At 36.9% G+C, this 12163-nt stretch overlaps 1 long non-coding RNA gene across 1 annotated transcript; it reads left to right on the top strand.

Moving 5' to 3' along the window:
- Positions 1–655: 655 nt before the first annotated feature.
- LOC142174842 (uncharacterized) lies at positions 656–7065 on the top strand. The gene is made up of 2 exons (XR_012703921.1): positions 656–6789; positions 6876–7065. It is a non-coding gene; the product is annotated as an uncharacterized LOC142174842 (long non-coding RNA).
- Positions 7066–12163: the final 5098 nt, after the last annotated feature.

Below are 12163 nucleotides of genomic sequence, written 5' to 3'. Positions count from 1 at the left end.
CGGGGTAGCATTTACTACTTTTCAGTTTTCTGGAGCTGCCTTCACTTGATGGGAGGCTTATGAGAGGCATAGGCCCGTTGGTGCAGCCCCTTACCTGGCAACAGTTCTCCTTTCCCTTTTTGGAGAAGTATGTGCCACATTCTCGCATGGAGAAGCTGCACAGGCAGTTCGAGTAGTTATTGTAGACATGTGATTTTTGACCCTCCCCAAGATTTTTTATATTTTAGCATGTAAATATTTAGTTTAGGCCTAATATCTTTATTTCAACTAATTTTGACTCTTTTACTTTATTTCGTCACAAAAAATAAAAATTACAAAAATATTTTAGTTTACGTATCTTTCATAAATTTAAATAAAAAATATACAAAAATAATACCTTATTTTTATTTTTATATAATCTTGAAAACACAAAAATAGTTTCATATTTTAATATAGTTAGGTTCAATTAATTAAGATTAGTTTTATATTTTTATATTATAAATTGTATATTTAGAAGGAAGAGTTAGTTTTGGGTTAGTTTATCCCATTTTAATCTTGTAGTCTATTTTTTTAGTCTTTGGCCCAATTTTAAGGCCCAATAATACCAAACCCATACCCCCTTTACCTAAAAACCTTTATATATAACCAAAAACTAGTCTAAAAATAACCTAGACTCTAAGACCCTACAACCATCAGTGCCGTTTTCAGTCAAGAGACCCCCACCACCACCACCACCACCACCACCACCAAAACGTCATCTTCTTCATGGAGATAGATTTTCCAGTAGTTCCCTTCAGGTTTTAGTATTCTAACCTAGAAATCCCTAATCTAGCTAACAGAAATCAGCCACACAAGCTCCAAAATCGAAACCCCCCAGCGTGGCTTCTTCTTCACCGATAATACATACATAAATACAATAAGAGACCCCTGCTTCTTCATCTCCATGCCAATTCTAACAAAGAAGAGGGATCAGTAGCAAGCCTAATCAAAAACCAGCGCCCCACCTCATACTAAACGGCCCCATTTCCACCCAAAAAACTCAGCAACCTAATGCCACCAACGCCACCCCTCCATATCTACCGCCCATCTCATTCTCGATCTTTAACCTTGGACACCCCTACTTCACCAAAAATGACTAGCAGCGACACTTCCGAAAGGAGAGCTTCAACCACTATTGTTGTTGTATTTTGTCACGATTCCGGCGAGTTTCTGAGGTCTAGATCGGAGGTTCCATTTGAGTTGCCGAGTTTCAGTTCGTTGGAGGCTCTGTATTTAGTCAAGTATTGAAGAAATTTATAGCTGCTTAAGGTCTGTATTTGAAGTTTCATTTTGTACCGATTTGTTATATCGATTGGGTAAATGCTTCATTTGTTTATCTAAGATAACATGTATTTATTTTGCTCATTATGTTATTGATATGACTGTTATCCTCATGCTGAGATTTTGTTGTTGACAATCTGTGTTCTATAACGTTAATCTTGACTAGCATGAAGGTTTTTAGGATAATCTCTGTTCATTGTTGACTTGGGTTTAATCAATTGGATGCTTGGATTGAGCTTCATCACAAGATTAAAATTCCGCGTCTCTCGGCTAACTAAATAATGGCTCTTTGATTTCTCAGATTTGAATCTATTCATGTAACAATCCTTAAATTTGGACAAATATGCTTAAGTTTAAGTGATATTAAGCTTAAGATTTTGTTTTTCCTTAGTTAGCATTTAATATCAGTTTTTTTGATCTCATCTTGTTTGATTCCTTTTGTCTTATTCATGATGTTAAGCTTATGAAGGTACACTTTTTGTAATTGTTAGTTTCAGCTCTTCTGCTCGTATAAAGCCAAATGTGTTTCTCATGAATTACGTCCTAAATGAATCATGGAACTATATTCATGATCTCTCAATGACCTTAACTATTTTTAGAATAAATAATCCATGAATAATCGTGGCTTTCTTTAGGCATGATTTAATATATTGTCGTGATTGGGTACACGTTCGCGTGACCTAATTATGATCTTAAAAACAAAATCGGGGTATGCGTTCGCGCAACTTCGACTAAAATTTCTTAATATTAACAAAGCGTTATTAATTGTGGACATGTACACGTGACATAGGTTTTGACGCGCCAAGCAAATGGGTACACGTACGCATGACCTATTTAAAGATATTTCTTAATTAAAAGAAGCAAATGTACATAGGTTCTTAAATGAGTAGTTAAACAGTTTAATAAGCCAAATATGATCAAAGTGACCGTGCTAGAACCACAGAACTTGGGAATGTCTAACGCCTTCTCCCGGGTTATCAGAATTCCTTACCCGGATTTTTGTGTTTCGCAGACATTAAAACAGAGTCAAATCTCCTCGATTCGGAATTTTAAACCAGTGACTTGGGACACCATAATTATCTCAAGTAGAGACTCTGAATCTGAATAAATAATCTCATTTTGATTGTCACTTAAATTGGAAAAACTCCAATATGCCCTTACGGGGGTAGTAAAAAGGAGGTGTGACAGCTCTCGTGACTCTGCTGGGGAACGGACCCAGAATATCTGGTTCAGGGTTCAAGAATTCGAACTTGTTAATATGATTTTTACTTGGTTTCATTTATTGTTAATATTACTGTATTCTGTGAACCTTTTGTGATAAATGTTATCTGTTTACCGCTTTAATATTGTCTGAATTGTATATAACTGCCTTCTTATGTCACCCCTATGAGTCTTCTGAAAATGGTGCACATGTTCATGTGACCCTCTTTTTCTGTAGAAGTTATTCCAAATAAGAACGGGGCTGGGCCAGCAACGAGGTCGGGTAGACTTAGTGATCCCAGTACATTACCCTCTCTTTGGCTCGAGTTGTCCGCTTGGGTAAGCCAGGTCTAGAACACAACCCCAGGATTTAAACCTAGAAAAACACAGCCTCATGTCGGATCCCTAGTAGGAACGTTTGTTTGCATCATGTGCATTTGACTTAGGGGACTCAACACAGGGGTTGGGTCCGTCTAGGAAAATATTCAAAATAACAGACCATCCTGATGCATCCTATGTGCTATGTGAAATGGTGGAGTACTTTCTGCATGCTTTGGAGCCTACTTACTTTGGCCATCTGATATCAGCTATAGGCAAATGTTTCAACGAGGTAGTGAAGATGGGTGGCATGGTGGAAGAAGGGCTTAAATCAAGCAAACTCATGAGCTACTCAGCCATCAAAGCAACTACCCAAGCCATTTAGAATGATACTGGAGGAGTGATCGGAAGGAAGAAGAAAGAAGATGTGGCAACAGTTGATTTAGGATCATGGTTTGGACCCACGGGCCCATCACACCATTATACTCAGCCTCGACCCTATCACCGAACCTACACCCAAACCCCATATAATCCAACCCAGCATTACTTCTCATCACCAGACCCCCAGATTTCTGTCCACCATGCCCAGTCATATACTCAACCTCCTTCCTACTCGCAATGGAGTGCCCCAGCCCCACAAAACACCTACCCAGCTCCACAAAATGCTTACCCACCCCCATGAGCCTACCGAAACCCTACCGGCCCGGGTTTCCGACCCAATTCAGCGTTCAAAAATGAGAGGTTGTAGTGGAAAAAAACTTTCACCCCATTGAGGGAGTCTTATACCAGTTTATTCCTAAGATTGAGGCAGTTGGATATGCTGAGGCCAATTGAGTTGAAATTTCCAAACCCTCCTCCAAAGAATCTTGATTACTCCTTGAGTTGTGCATATTGTTCTAGTACTCCGGGGCATGATACGGAGAAATGCTGGCACTTGAAAAATTCCATCCAGGAGCTCATCGACACAAATCGAATTGAAGTCCAAACTCCAGAGGCACCCAATACCAATCAGAACCCATTGCCAACCCATGAGGAAACAAACATGATCGAGATAGTACACAAGGAGGGGGAACCCAAGAAGCCTTCACAATCCGTTATGATGATTTGGTCTAGCAAGGTCAAGCCAGTCAAAAAACCAACGGTTGTTTGATCAGTGAACAAGTTGAGCATGACAAACAGTGAGCCATCTGTGGTAGTTGAGAAAAGATCCCCAAGTGATGTTGTAGCAAAGCAAGAAAAGTCAAAAGTAGTCTTGCTAGGGTTGGCAAATAAGCCTATCATAATTGTAGAAGGTGCCCGTACGGACCCTGTCATCATCAAGCCTATAACCTAGTTGGCGGTAATCAACACCAAGGCTATCCCATGGAACTATGAATGGGTGATAATGACCTATAAGGTAAAGAAAGTGAAAGAAGAAGTCAATGAAACCCGGGGATTAACTCGTTTGGGGAGATGTTTTGCCCCGGAAAAGTTAAGGAAAACTAAAACATCCAGAGATAATCCAGTTCTGGTAAAGAAAGTAGTCACTGAAGAAGAGGCGAAGGAGTTCTTGAGGAAAATGAAGGTACAAATTACTCCATCGTGGAGCAGCTGAGAAAGATGCCCCGCTCAGATTTCCTTGCTATCATTGTTGATCCATTATGATGAGCATTGTCGGGCCCTGATGAAAATTCTGAACGAAGCTCGTGTCCCCGACAAAATTTTGGTGAACCATCTAGAGAAGATCGCCAACAAAATATTTGAGGTAAACATGGTCACCTTCTCTGATGACGAATTGCCTATGGAAGGTACTGAACACAACAAAGCTCTCTATCTTACGGTAAAATGTGAAGAATCTTGGTCACCAGGGTGTTAGTCGACAATGGTTCCAGTACAAACATCTGCCCTCTCTCTACTCTGAACAAGTTGAAAGTTGATGATGATAGAATTCACAAAAACAACATATGCGTCCGAGGTTTTGACGGTGGAGAAAAAGACTCGATTGGTGATATAGTGCTTCAATTGATAATAAGACCGATGGAATTCACCATGGATTTCTAGGTACTGGACATAGCCGTTTCTTACAATTTGCTATTAGGTCAGCCTTGGATACATGTCGCCAAGGCAGTCCCGTCCACTTTGCACCAGATGGTCAAGTTCGAGTGGGATAGACAGGAGATCATCGTGCATGGTGAGGAGAATTTATGTGCTCACAGTGATGCCTCTGTCCCGTTCATTGAGGCTGAAGATGACAAAGGGCCTTAGGTCTATCAAGTTTTTGAAACAGTGCCGGTCGAGAAGGTTCCAGAAGGGAAATGTGTTCCAACTCCAAAGATAGCCTCTGCATCAGTCATGGTGGCCTTTGAAATGCTGAAAAATGACTTCGTACCTGGTAAAGGTCTGGGTGAATCTCTGTAGGGTATCATACAGCCAGTGTCCCTCCCTGAAAACTTGGGTACGATAAGTCTCAGTAATCAAGCAGCAATATCTCTTGAATTGATCGAAAATGTTGCATATTGGATGAGGAGAGAAAGTCTTCTTATGGGAAGAGGACACAATCACACAATCCGAATAAATGATAGAGTTGGATCACTACAAAAAAAACAGCGGTTAGCGACGGACGTATTCCGTCGCGGTAGATGTTATTTCCGTCGCTAAAAGAGTTTAGCGACGAATTCACGACGGATTCAAGTTTTTCGCTAAAATGCTCGTTGCTAAGCTCATAGCGACGAAAAATACAAAATCGTCGCAGATCTAGCGACGGATTAGCGATGAAATATATCTGTAGCCAAATTTTGCGACCAAAATATCCGTCGCTATTTTGCTTTGTGTCATCGCTATTTTGACTAATTTTGTCGCTACACTTCATAACAAAATTCGTCGTTTATTCTTTTTAGCAACGAAACAATCCGTCGCTAGTTCTTCCTGGTTTCAGCGATAAAAATTTTTTGTTGCCAATCCGTCGCAATATTTAATTTAGTGCTGTAATTTTAGCTACGAAACATATCTGTCGCTAATTTTTTTAAAAAAAATTATTTATTATTTTAAATGTACCCTGTTCAAGCATATTACATAAATGCTATTAAATATACTTAATTAAAGTCACAGATATTAATATAAATTAACATTCAACAAGGACCATAATATATAGTATAATGCATACAATCGTATCGTTAAGTACAAAACATCCACAAGCACCAACAATATAAAGTCTAAACAAAATAGGCTAACTATGCGAGGCTGGAGAGTCATGGTCATCGCCAGAACCCAATGCATGAACCTCATCAATGTTAGCAGCAGCAGAAGAGGAAGGAACTGTAGGTGCCACATCTGTAGAAGCGTTAATAATTAGTATACTTGAGGAAATCCAAAAGCACGGGGACACAAGTTAGAGCTTAATACACAGAGCATATAAGTTCATGGTATTGTTGCAACAATTTGAAGTTAATTGTCATTTGACATACATCCATGATATTGTAATGAGATTCCTCAGCTAGTAGCCTAGTAAGATAATTCAATTGTCTAACACACATGCATTTGAGGCAATGAAGAGCATCACTTGCGTTTGTTAAGATCTTAACTCGAAAAAACTTTCAAAATATTCATGACTTAGCAAATTAACTACCAAAGGTAAATCAAATTTATATCCATTAGAACATTTCTTGATAGGATTTCACCTGAAATACAACGAAGCAAGGAACAATTTGGTATTCTCTAGTTTTGTCACAATGCAAGTTTGTAGCTACTTGTATGGAGTTCTAGAGGTATCTAACAAATAACTGGATTACAAAGATTCTTTTAGCATTGTGACAAACTTATGATGAGGTAACCATTCTTATGCTACAACACTAGCCAATATGAGTAAAGATGATGTTCATGCACACTTTGTAACCTTTTTTAGCTGTTCATGCACACTTTTATAGTTTGTAGTAAAGATGCTACAACACTAGCCAATATGCTTCTGCCTGCTTCAGCTTCATCAAAAACAGAAAGGTAAATTCTATCATCTACTTCGTCTATAGTAACCACATTCGATTTTGTTGTCACTTTTGGATTTATCAGCTGTGTATAAACTGCAGTTTGGAGGATGAAATGGTCTATGAGCAAAGGATCAACAACCAGAAACTAAACAAGCTGATGATGTGCACCCTGCTGTCATAGTATCTCCTCCAGTTCCCTTCCCATCTGTCGTAAAATTAATTGTTCCAAGCAAAGAAAAAGTAAGATCAAAACGTTTGGGATGAAGTAATCATAATTATGGCTTCTCTCTTATGGTTTTTGCCCTTTCATCTTAAGAAATTTATAGTGCACCCTCTTATCCCATAATCCTACATACCCTCCCACCAAAGAGAATGCCCTGGAGACAAAGGGCAAATTACACTTAAAGAACAAACTTAGAATATACTGACAGGTCATTATCACAAGAAGACAAAGGAGAATGGAGATCATCAAATTGAAAAGATTTCTAAAATGGTCAAGAGACAAAAGGTACACCAAATTGATATACATGATGGAATATGTAGCACAAGCATTCTGGAATGAACCGAATGTTAGCAGCTTCACCCCAGATTAAGAAATACAAAGAAATGAATAACAACTTCTTCTCCTTGCTAACTACATCCAAACTGCAAAAGCACAAGCATAGTATCAGAAACTCAGAGCACAAAAATATCAGTTACAGTATCAATGGCAGTTTTTGACTATACTAAGATGAAAATATTTTTCCAAGTAGAAAAACTACAGTTCTATTAAGATGAAATAATTTTACAGTGCACGATCAAAACACGTTGAACATGAAACCTTACTTGCTCCACACAGGTGGGATGTTCATATAGTTGCGCCACTTGATATAGTTATCAAGGGACTTCAAGAAGACCTTCTGTACAGCAGCCTCATCAAAATATCTAGAAATTAGAGATACACAGATCTGGACTTAGAAATAAATTAATGAAGGTATCGATAATGTGTCACCTCTCACATCGTCTAAATAAATAAAACAGCTGAAATATTATCTCATAAAGAAGAATTCTTATTTCTCCAGTTCTTCCCAACCTTTTCTAAAAGACGCAGAAAGTAGAAGACAAAATATTTTCGAGCTACACTACAATCAAACACCACCAAATCACAGCCTATACAGCATCTTTATGTAAATTTACCATTTTAATTACAACCAAAACTGCGATTTCTCACAGCTAAAACTCAGTAACCAACTACAATAAAAAAGATTTCTCAAATAAGATAAAAGAAGCATAACTAACATAGGATACGATATGATATCAGCTCCGATTTTTACAAGTACATTACATCTTTCCATTTAGACAAATGACTTTTTTCAATATAGCTATAGAGGGAGAATAAAACTTCTTACTGATATAAGATTTAACAACATGAGAAAGTAAAATCATGAGATGCATCCATATCCAAATATAACTTCTATTAAAGGTATAACATGATATAAAACCTACCGGTTCAAGTTCTTCAGGAATACTAAGTCGGGTCTGCTCATTTGCAAGGAAGAGAACAATACATATAAAAGTTAATATACTTTATAAATTCAATAGTGATGGATTATACCTTGAATTCTCCAAAATAAAATCTTTTTGTCTCATCCGAGACGCTTTTCCAGTTGATTCCATTAGAATTAATTTCATGCTTGAAAGAATTAGTTATACACTCAGAGCATTCTCTTGAAGGTTCTAACCTGAACAAATTAGAAGGCAGTATTTCAAGGTATATCATATATCAATAACAATATATAAAAAAACAATAGTACAAGCATAGACTAACCCCGTGGGAGAAATAGTAAGAAGCGTCCGAAAGCAAACTGTAATGATGAAAGAGTTAAGAAACAGTAATCCATTGTTAAACAAAGCAATGCAACCAATATACGCATCAGGAAACAGTAAAGAAATTGGGATCTCTAATGCGTTCATAATACATTTAATATGTAAATGACTTGCACTGAAACATTTTAAAATGAGTGTTGTAGCAAGATGTTGAAGACTTGTAGCATAATAGGAAAATGATGGGAGGTTATTAATGCATTCCAAATTTTTTTTTGCAGGGCAGATAAGTATCAATTTATATAATTTTATGGTCCACAAAAGCAAATTGAAAGGATGAAAGAAAATTAATCAATGTCTCTATTTAAATACATGTTGTCACAAGCTTCTCTAATGTAATTGGCAGCCAAATCAGCAATACCTGTTGATCCTTCCTTTTGGGAAAGAATGAGAACCTTAGATCATTTTCAAGATTGCATAACTGGAAAATAACAAAAAATCATAAAATAATAGGCCAAACTACAAACAGAACATGACAATCAAGTAGATCAACTTTTTTCCTTTTGAGATTAATAATAGTCAACTAGATGAACTTTAACCATCATTTAATAATAGTACTCATTGTAAAAATACCATCGAGATAGCTAACAAAGAACTTCAAGGTGCAAATCCGTCTTTCACTTGCACTACAAAATCCTGAAAGAATATTTCAAAAAAGTTGCATTCAATCTCATAGTGTTTATGAGATAAAGCATAATAATAATTTCATATACAATATCTAACTTGAAAGAGACTAGAGTAAATATGTATCAACAAGCCATTGAAGCATGAAAATCATATCAATTTAATCTACAATAATGAGAACAATAAAAGATTACAACAAAAAATAAGTAAACACAAGCCATGAATAGAAGCTCAAATAATAACCCGATAATATAGAGCACCTTTTAATACCCCATTCACCGAAAGACATAAAATTGAAGCAAACTTACAGCACATGTAGAACCAAATCAAGAAAATAGGAGGAAGTATAAATTTGCCAGCTATATATCACATAGTCTAAATCTAACTTAGAATTGAACTAAGATCTAAATTAACAAATAGAATACCAAATCCAGAAGATTAAAGCAGCATTATTACCTTGTCCAAAAAATAATAGCATCTTTAAAAGTAAATAAGCTGTTGTTAAATTCAACAAAATTACTAGAACCAAAAAGTATTTCAACACAGCCATACAACACAACTCAATTCTAAAATAGTTGGGGTCCACTACGTAATCGTCCAAATCAAAAGATTAACAAAGAGAATACTAGATCCAGAGGGTTAAAGAAGTATTCAAAGTATCCATCAAATTCTATACAAGTGGTAGAACTAAAAAATGTATATAAAATTAAAAGATAGTGGAAAAAAGTAATCTTGAACTCACCAAAAGACTCATTTGAAGAAACACCCATTTGATGGCATGTTCAAACAACCTAGGAATAGCTATGAACCAGCAAAATTAGAAGAAAAAAATATGGATATCTATGTTCCCATTGTATATGAGCCTTAGATTCACGCCTAATTTGTTGAATTGGAAGAAAGAAAGAATATCACATTATTGAAGATGCGAGAAAGTGGGCGAGTTTGATAGAGAGAGAGAGAATGTGAGTCTGTAAGCAGATTTGTGCCCTAGATAAACATTAACTTTAAAAAGACACAGCGACGGAAATAGCGACGGACATAATTCTGTCGCTAATAATAACTTGGGCAAAATTATTTCTACAAATCTAGCGACGGAATTTTCATTGCAATTAAATTTGGGATGTTTTGATAAGTAAGATAAACGCAGCGACAAAGTTTTTTATCGTTAAATCCGTCGCTATTTTTTAATAATTTTTGTCGCCCCACTTTCGTCGCTAATTTTGTAGGTAAATAAAGGCGCCATTTTTTAGCGCCCATTTTTAGCGACGGATGTAAATTTTTGTCGCTAATCCATCGCTATATTTGATACTAAATTTTTTGTAGCTTATTTGGCGACAAACAATAAAATTCCTCGCTAATCCGTCGTCATTTAGCTACGGAATATGGCTTGTCGCTAAAATCCGTCGCTAAACGCTATTTTTTTTGTAGTGCAAGTTCTGTGATTGATATTGATGAAGAATTAATTAAAAGGTTTCCAAGGTTGTTTGATGATGTAAACATGGCGGAAGTTGGAGAAGGTTCTAGCAAATCAGACGTGCAGTTCGTCGGGTCGAATGTAAAGCTTAACAATTGGAAGGTTACTCCTCTCCCTACTCAAAAGGAGTCTTGTAGTTTGTTTTGTTTTCCTTTCTATCTGGGTCATTCCAGGGTTATGACCCAGATTTTTATTTTTTGCTTGTTTGATGTACAAACCCTGTTATCCTTTATTTTCAATGAAATGCAATTTCCTTTTTCCATCATTCTTGATAGTTTTATTTTTGTTTTATTTCTTCTATGTACAGTTCTTTTTATGCTGGTTTCAATGACATGACATGCATGAGGAATATTCGGCCAAGTCTTAAAATTCAGTCTAATTCTGAAATAATAATCCAAGAAATAGAGTGCGATGATGAATCAGAATATGATGAGGATGAGGCATTTGAGGAGATTAGTAAGGAACTAAATCATTTTGAAGAAAAACCCAAGCCTAATTTGAATGAAATGGAAGCAATCAATCTAGAGGATCCAGATAATGTCATAGAAACTAAGATAAGTGTCCATCTTGAACCGCAAATCAGGGAAGAAATAATTAAAGCATTGTTTGAATATAAGGATATTTTTGCATGATCGTATGATGACATGCCAGGCTTGAATACCGATTTGGTGGTCCACAAATTGCCAATTGATCCAGCATTTCCTCCCATCAAGCAGAAGTTGAGAAAGTTCAAAACTGACATGAGTGTGAAGATTAAAGAAGAAGTCACAAAGCAGCTTGATGCAAAGGTCATTCGATTCACGCGGTATCCCACGTGGTTAGCCAATGTTATGCATGCACCAAAGAAAGATGGTAAGACCAGAGTGTGTATTGACTACCGTGACCTCAACAAAGCAAGTCCAAAGGACAATTTCCCACTGTCAAATATCTACATTTTGATTGATAATTGTGCCAAGCATGAGATTAGGTCTTTTGTGGACTGCCATGCGAGGTATCATCTGATTTTAATGGATGAGGAAGATGAAGAAAAGGCGGAATTCATCACACTGTGGGGAACATATTGCTACTAAGTCATGCCTTTTGGTTTGAGAAGTGCTGGGGCAACTTACATGAGGGAAATGACAACCATATTTCACGACATGATACACAAGGAGATTGAGGTTTACGTGGATGATATGATCGTAAAGTCCAGGAAACAGTCTGAACACGTTAGAGACTTAAGAAAGTTTTTCCAGAGGCTCCGCAAGTACAATCAAAAGCTCAACCTTGAAAAGTGTGCATTTGGTGTTCCATTTGGGAAACTGTTGGGGTTCATAGTCAGTTGGCGGGGCATTTAGTTGGACCCGTCAAAAATCAAGGCTATCTAGGAATTACCACCGCCAAAGAACAAGACCGAGGTGATGAGTCTTCTAGGGAGGATGGACTA

This window comes from Nicotiana tabacum, chromosome 20, assembly GCF_000715075.1.
Source record: "Nicotiana tabacum cultivar K326 chromosome 20, ASM71507v2, whole genome shotgun sequence".
NCBI lineage: Eukaryota > Viridiplantae > Streptophyta > Magnoliopsida > Solanales > Solanaceae > Nicotiana > Nicotiana tabacum.
This window is presented reverse-complemented; position numbering and strand designations above follow the sequence as displayed.